A 6,524-nucleotide genomic window follows, 5' to 3' on the forward strand; every position below is an offset into this window, starting at 1 on the left:
TTTTTTTATTGGTATAATGCTAGGCTAATTTTTCAGACATGTATTTGTTTTGTTTTGACATAAAACAAAGAGCCCCCACACTCAGGCTCTGAGCACACCACTAGTTATTTAAAATCACAAAAAAAATACACAGTTCAGTCAACTCGTAATCCAGTGGTACCACTCCCGTACATCAACCTATAGGTCAGTCTCCACCACACAGAAAATCAAGGTTCTAAGACCAGAAGGAACCACTGTGATTATGTGGTCTGTCCTCCTGCCCTTGTGGTTGAATTAGAGTGTATCTTTTTTAGAAGGACATTCAATCTTGATTTTAAGTGATGTTGATTTATTTACCTCTGTGGCAACCACTATATGCCTTTGCTGTTTACAATTCCCATGCCAACAATAACTGGCTTCTTTGAACATACTTAGTTCACTTAATATGCTGATAAGTTTCTTTTACACTTTATATGTTCAATGTATCTTAATTACATCTTATTCTGGGAAAGGTCTATGTACCGTACAGGAGGTCAGACTATATGATCACAATGGTTCCCTTCTGACCTTAGACTATGAATCTGCTGCTGGCACTATGAATAAATTTCATAACTTATGGATATTTAAAATTTCCATTACAATATTTCATTAACTTGTTTTCCATTTAATATCCTTAATTGATAAAGAACCATGTGTGCACGTTTAAACTAAAAATATTTGAATATTTGAGATTCAGTTAAACCCAGAGAATGTTTGTGCAATTGCACATCCAAATACAGTATGTATGTACAGTACATGGGATCATATTCACATATACTATATGTTTACTTGATTTGTAAGCGCTGAAACACATAGTAGAAAATAAGCACATGTGGGTATCTGAACCCAGGCACCTTGATACATGGTTCTGAGTGATCTGAAATGGTTCTGAACACAATTTGTCCTTGTCTGAACATGCAGCTAAATTGAGTTCAGCACTGATTCAGCTGCACCAATCACTAGTAGGTCATTTTTTTCCCCAATGTAAACAAAGTGTGTGTTTTCTCAGCAGGTTCAAAATAAAGATTTGCTTTTAGCTTACCACATCTGTGTCTCATCTCCACTGGAAGGGACTTACATTACCCATTGACAGTTTTTTTTCATTATCTTCAACTTCTTTCCTTATACAGGCCCAAGACCTTCCAAGGAAACATTATTTATTTCTATTGTTCAGGTTTGTTCTCCTGTGAAACAGGCACCTGTAATAGTAAAAGGTTCAGAAGTTTAAGATTTTCAGATGAGAAGAGTAGCATGGGTGGCTTCCTGTATTTTGTGGCATGCCGAGTAGGCTGATGGGAATCTGTGTGTCCAGGGGAAACTGAAGTGGTTCAAATTCTGTCTCTTAACGCTTAACAGACACCATTTCTGAAAACGTATCCCACACTGATACCATATCAATACTGTATTAGTTTATAAAAGGGCAAGAAGTATTGTTATTGAGTTTCACACCATACATCAGTTTGAGGCCGTACCTATTAAGTATGTGAATGTACCAGAAATAGCTTTTAAATTTACAGATTTGTTACTGAAGAATCCATAATTTGTACTTCATCTCAGTAAATTGTCATAGGTCAAATCTGTTTTAAAACACACATCTACAGTCCTGATTAGGAATAAGATAAAGTACCTGTAGGTTGATACTCTTAAATTAAAAATACATGTTATCCTAACTCCCTAACAGTATAATTATCATCGATATTTAAATCCTTGTGCTTTTTTACTTTGTTTCTAAAGTGGGTTGGCAGTGAGGGAATTTTTTAAGTTATGATGAAAAATTCTATATCAATAAGCCTAGAAACTGAAATCCTATCTGAATGGAACACTTACAGTATAGACAATTACAAAACAAGTTTCTCTACACCACTCCAATCCACCAATGTTTCTCACTCCTGATCTGGAGGGTAAAAGTAATTCTGACTCCATGCCCTTTCATTTCCTATCCTTTGCTCAGAGTCCCAACAGGGTGTCAGTCGTGACAGATGATGGTTTTGTGATACAAACACCTGTCCATTGGGAGCCATACAGGGACCAACTCATTTCACACAAGCCACTGAAGAGCCATCAGACGGTAATGATTTTCAGTCCCTATTGACCTGGACCAATTTGAATCGGTGATCTAGGGGTGAAAGGCTCTATATTCCATTACCAGTTTTCTGAGCCATCAAGTCTACTCCATTCCACCTCCACTACTACTGTTCTGATATACTTCATAGCATTTTTCTAAATGCTATCATCCATACAGCTGTCTGCCGTCATTTGTTGATACAGCCAATCAATACTACATTAAATGTTACTTTTCAGTTTACCCTTAATTGTCTAAAGTGTATGTGGTATTTTCATTATTTATACTACTCTGCCATTAAATTATGCATTCCAGATTAAGAAAAGAATAAAAGGCTTGTTTACATTATTATTATTGCTCTGGCATCAACATTTGGATTTCTGTGTAAAGAAATTAATCTCCTTTCGGAGGGGGGAAATGGGGAATGACAAGCACTAGCTCCTGCTGCCTCTGGGACATAATTACGCTCGCAAACACAAAAATGGAAAAATCATAAGCTCAACACAGTTGAGACTCTTGAAAGTTTCATCTCAGCATGAAGCTATGTTTTAATTATTATTTTTGTCTGCATTGTTCAGCTTGTCTGCACCAACTAGAATAAGCGCTTATCCTAGTTAATTCTTCATGAGGCTTATGTCACTGGAAGATGCTTTTAATTTATTTTCTCCCCTCCCCCCCGCATTTAATCCAACACTGACAAAAAAGGTTATCTGTAAACATTAAACAAAGAGACTTACTGCTTTAAACTCCCATTGACTTCAATTGACTTGGGCTAGGGGGAAGAAATATGCTATGGATACATGCTTGGTAGAATTTACAAATTAAACTTTGTGTTCTAATGTATTAAGTTTTCTGTATGGTAGGGAAGTTTTGTTTTTACCCACTGAGTTTAGACTCTACTACTAGTCAATTCTTAGAGTGCTGTATATATATTTACTGATTTTCCCCTTAAGATTTAATGAGGTCAAAATCTCTGGAGTATTATGTGATACTTTTCCTCCAATGCAATCTTTGGAATTCTAAGGCTCTTTCTACAAGAATTTATATAATTATTACACCTAAATGAGATGATGTTTGACAGGGTTATATCTGCTGCACTGTAAACGCTTTATCCAGAAAGTTGGGGAAATAGGAGGTACCAGTTAGTGAGAAATTCCGGTTACCTCAAAGTTATAGTAGTTTGGGTATGGGTTGGGCTGCAGGTTCTGGGAGGGAGTTTTGGTGCAGGAGGGAGAAGGGGTTTGGGGTACAGGAGGGGTTTCAGGATGCCGGATGCAGGCAGCACTCACCTCAAGCGGCTCCCCATAAGCGGCGACATGTCCCTGCTGCTCCTAGGTGGAGGCACGGTCAGGTGGCTCTGCATGCTGCCTTTGGGAGCTGCAGAGCCAGTGGGCAGGGTAGGAGCAGCGCACAGAGCCCTCATGGCCATTCCTCCACCTTGGAGCAGCAGGGACATGTCACCACTTCTGGAGAGCCACGCAGAGCCAGGTGGGGAGCCTACAGGCCTTACCAACTGGACTTTTAGTGGATATCAGAAATGCTGGTTTCTAGAGCTTTCCGGTTGGTAAAATGCCAGATGACACAGCTTTTACTGTACTTAGATAATGCCTTAATGTATGACATTTGGAAAAACTGAAATTATTTTCCATATGGTAACTTGTGTTAATATTTCAAAAGCAATCAAGTATACAGAAAAAATAACTACGAGTTGCATTTAATATGAGCTCTGTTTTATTTATTGTTTCAAAAACCTGGTAAGGTTCCTAAATGGCAACATAAGTCACCTATTACAACATTTAAAAAAGCAATATTGAAATCCTATTTCCACTGAACTCAATGGAAGTTTTGCCACAGATTTCTTTGGGGCCAGGATTTCACCTCAGGTAACTAAAAATCAAGAAAATAAACAGGCCTGGATATCATACCCATCCTTATCAAACTTTGGGTTTCTGTAGATTCCATCAACATATTAACACATTTTCATCAAATATGAATAAATATTTAATCACAACATAATCATAGCTCAAACCCATTGATTATTATGTACTATTGTTAACTTTATTTCTGTATCAAAACATTTTCTTTTAATGGATGCTCTTAAAAGGAAAATACCAGTTCAATATACACACACACATAAAAATATTAAAAGAATACTAGTAAGGTTGCAAAGTCAAGCACTGAAAAATTAGAAAATTCCAGATATAACATTGCATGTGCAACCTTGTCAGCCCCCTTGTGCATATACATTTTGATAGTCCTTAATCACATGATCACATGCTATTTTTTCCACAGGACAACCTCCTCATTCTAAGGACAGGATAGCTCATTAAATGAATATTCAATATTTTGTTTCATTTTCATTTTTCAGTATGTTGGCCCCATGCCTTATTTACTACATACTGTTCAAATTCAGCTTTGAAAACAGATTAATATACTCATCTTTTCCATGGCACTCATCATTAGTCTCTGAATGCTCCACAAACATAAATATATCTTAACGTGAGGTGAGGGATTGGGAGCTGAGGCATAGAATAAAGTCAAAAGTTTCCACTAATTTTGCATGCCCAATTTGAGATGCCTAGGACCTGATTTTTTCAGAGTATTGAGTGTTATACAGCCCTTTTTGTTTAAAGTAGAGCTCTCACTGACTTCAGTTGCAGCTGTCAGTACTCAGCACTTTTGCAAGTCAGATTCCAGGGTATCAAGGTGGACACCCAAAAAATGAGGAACACAAAATTAGTGACCTATGAAAAGTTTGTTTTAATCAACTTGTCTAGTGTCACACAGGAACTCTGTGGCAGAGCTGGAATAGAATCTAATTATCCAGGGCAACATTCAACTGCCTTAGCCATGAGACCATCCTTTCTTTTCCTGCAGTCTCCTGCCTCATTCAATACCCACCGTCCAACTTCTGCAACAAATAAGGCCGGGGTCCTACAGATAGCAGCCCCTTTACTACACAACCTGATTTATCCTGTACTGGTCCCTTTGTTTCAGGCTCAGAGGCAGAGCCCTGCATAGATACAAAATTTGTATCTGCATCCAATCTGCAAAAATGGTCAGCAAAGAGATGGATTAAGATTTATTGGGGCCCAGGGCACAAAGAACTTTTGGGCCTCCCATACCTGCCTCACCATGAGGCCCTGCTCCTCCTCTTCCCCTCTGGCCAGACCAGAAGCCAGAGCTGGGCAGTGATAAGAGCCGTGGCAGCCAGCCAGGGAGACAAATTGCTGGGGGGAGCCCAAGGGTTCTGGAGCTTTTGTAAAAGTAGGGCAGGCCAAGGCCAAAGTGGCAGAGGAATACTTACTCATCACCCTGGGCTCCACTGCCTCCCCCATCCGTATTGCCCAGAGCTCCCTTCCATGGCCGTGCACCCCAAGCCCACACTGTTCCTTGCCTCTTGACCACAACGCTCACCCGTAAGGCTGGCTCTATGTTCATCTTATTTCCAAATTCCATTGCCTTCATGGATTGGCATCAGGATACACATGCCAAAATTAAAACTCCCATGCTCAGTGGAGTAAGACCTAAACAGCAGACTACTAGCATTAAGAATGACACTACTGGCCAAGATTCATGCTCTCAGTATATTAGGATGCACCAAACAGGGCCATAATGACAGAATTCACATTAGAAAGAGAAGGTGGGTGATGTAATATCTTTTATTGGACCAGCTTCTGTTGGTGAGAGAGACAAGCTTTTGAGTTTACAGACCTGAAAAACCTCTGCATAAGCTTGGAAGCTCGTCTCTCTCACCAACAGAAATTGGTCCAGTAAAAGATATTAGCTCACCCACCTTGTCTCTCTAATGTCCTGGGACTAATAGGATTACAACACTGCATACAGAAAGAGAGAATTCAGAGTAACAGCCCAGAGTGACCATCAGACCAGGGCACTATTTTCAGAATGCATATTTCTAGCATAGCATAATGTCGTTACGCCAGGGCACGAGCAGTACCGGCACAATGAAATACATATAGCGGGGCTGAGTGCCAAAAATTCACAGTACAAGCACACTGGGATCCACCCAGCAAGATAGCAGTGGCAGAATGCCTGCTCACAATGTAGTGAGGATGCACTCAATCTCTGTAAGAGGGTTCAGCTAAATGGAAGGGCACTTACAAACAGCTGTACTAACAGCAGGAGCTACACTACTGGCCTTGTAGAAGTTGCATGTCAGGACACTTAACTCACAATCCCAGAGCAATGGGATCCAGACACCAGGTATTTAGTACCAAAATTTGTACTCCCAGAATAGTGGGATGGAATTATAGAAATTAGAGGACAAAGAAGAAGGAAAAAACCCTGTGTGATCATCACATCTCGGTTTCTCGCCCAGCAAATGCAGGGCTGCTCCTTGCAGCATGTTTTATCCAGTCTCCTTTTAAAAATTCCAAGTCTGGGGATTTCCAGCCCTTCCCCTGGGAGATTGTTCCACAGCTTA

Source organism: Gopherus flavomarginatus, chromosome 2 (genome assembly GCF_025201925.1).
Source record: "Gopherus flavomarginatus isolate rGopFla2 chromosome 2, rGopFla2.mat.asm, whole genome shotgun sequence".
NCBI lineage: Eukaryota > Metazoa > Chordata > Testudines > Testudinidae > Gopherus > Gopherus flavomarginatus.